We start from the raw sequence: 2,282 nt of genomic DNA on the forward strand, positions 1-2,282 counted from the left end.
GTCCAATCTGCGATCCACAAACAGGGTCCGCGAATATAAAGCGAATAGCTGCAGATTTGCAGGGCTCTACACATCTGGCGCCTTTTTTCAAAAATACAGATACATACAGCGAGTTCATAGTATCAAGCAGAATTCATAATTTATAGATAGACAGACTTCCCAGATCATCACACCGATACACGTTCAAGTATTCCTCCTTATTGTCCTTAACTCTACTGGACGCAGATTTTTCAGTGATACATTTAGCTTCCCTATCACTATCTGCATTTCATAACTCCTAATTGATCATAATTTCCCCTTTTTTCCCCATTTCATAAAAAGTTAATTCCTAGACAGTGGGGTCTAGTGGATAAAGTGCTGGACTGTGACTCAGGAGACCTAAGCCCAGCTTTGTCACTGATCTTGGGCAAGTCACTGCATCTCCCTGTGCCTTAACTTCCCCATCTGTAAAATGTAAAGTGCTTTGAAATCTACTGATGAAAAGCACTATGTAGGAGATAGGAGTTATTATTATTATTATTTACATTTCTGTCTTAACATTGCTGATGCCTTTTAAGTTTTGTGTATGCGTTCGATGAAGTTGAACAACCCTGAAGCTGCTCCTACTTAAGGGTCAGCCAGCACCACAAAGTCCCCACAGCTCCAGCACAGTTGATAATGGGCCTATTTGAACACATATGGCAGGATGTTTCCTGGTATTAGTGTGTGTTGCCTTGCCTTCGTGTTTGACTCTGTGTATGTGTTGTGAGGGGAGTGAGAGAATAATGTGTGTTTTGTTGTGTGTGGGTGCTTGTTCTGTATGTGACTGTGTCCTTACCTAGGTGTGAGAGTTTGCTCTGTGTGTGTTTCCTCTCTGTTGTTCAAGGTGATTAGGTGGATCGTTGTGTAAGGGTATGTTGTCTTTCTTGTGCCCATCTCAGTATAAGCCTCCTTCATCCTGTCTGCCTGTCCCTGGCTCTCCCCGAGCCTCCGTGTCTATCCCTGGCTCATCTCTGCCTGTCCATCGACTTCTCTTCCCCTCAACAAGCATTTAGTCTCTGTCCTGACCCTGACTGGGATCACCTGTCTGACCATGGCTGCCAGTGCCCCGCATCTGTCTGTCCAGCCGCTCCTGGCCGTCCCTGGGTGGCCCTTGTCTGTCTGTCTGGCCCTGGCTGAGCTCCTCCCTCGGCTCACCCCCATCTGTCTGTCCCCTGTACCTGGCTGAACTTCCCTTTCCCTGTTTGTTGTCAGTCTGTCTGTGCCTTGTCCGTCTGTCCCGGTCTGCAACCCCCCCCCCCCCCCGAGTCTGTCTGTCTCTGCCTGGCCAGAATCCCCTCCCCCCAGTCTGTGTGTCTATCCCTGGCCGGGCTCCCCCTTTCTGTCCGTCTGTCCCTGGCTGCCATCCCCCCACCCAGTCTGTCTGTGCCTGGCCAGAATACTCCCCCCCCGTCTGTCTGTCTGTCCCGGGCCGGGCTCCCCCTTTCTGTCCGTCTGTCCCTGTCTGCCATCCCCCCACCCAGTCTGTCTGTCTGTGCCTGGCCAGAATACTCCCCCCCCCATCTGTCTGTCTGTCCCGGCCCGGCTCCCCCTTTCTGTCCGTCTGTCCCTGGCTGCCATCCCCCCACCCAGTCTGTCTGTGCCTGGCCAGAATACTCCCCCCCCCCCGTCTGTCTGTCTGTCCCGGGCCGGGCTCCCCCTTTCTGTCCGTCTGTCATCCCCCCACCCAGTCTGTCTGTCTGTGCCTGGCCAGAATACTCCCCCCCCCCGTCTGTCTGTCTGTCCCGAGCCGGGCTCCCCCTTTCTGTCCGTCTGTCCCTGGCTGCCATCCCCCCACCCAGTCTGTCTGTCTGTGCCTGGCCAGAATACTCCCCCCCCCAGTCTGTCTGTCTGTCTGTCCCGGGCCGGGCTCCCCCTTTCCGTCCGTCTGTCCCTGGCTGCCATCCCCCCACCCAGTCTGTCTGTCTGTGCCTGGCCAGAATACTCCCCCCCCGTCTGTCTGTCTGTCCCGGGCCGGGCTCCCCCTTTCTGTCCGTCTGTCCCTGGCTGCCATCCCCCCCCAGTCAGTCTGTCTGTGCCTGGCCAGAATACTCCCCCCCCCCCCCCGTCTGTCTGTCTGTCCCGGGCCGGACTCCCCCTTTCTGTCCGTCTGTCCCTGGCTGCCATCCCCCCCCAGTCAGTCTGTCCCGGCCGGGCTCGGAGCCGTTTCCGCTGCCCGGAGTCACGTGCGGGCGGGGTTAAAGCTCGCGGCGGGGCTCGCCGGGGCTGGAGCTCGCAGAGCCCTGAGCGGAGCCGGCCCGGCC

This window comes from Eretmochelys imbricata, chromosome 3, assembly GCF_965152235.1.
Source record: "Eretmochelys imbricata isolate rEreImb1 chromosome 3, rEreImb1.hap1, whole genome shotgun sequence".
Lineage (NCBI taxonomy): Eukaryota > Metazoa > Chordata > Testudines > Cheloniidae > Eretmochelys > Eretmochelys imbricata.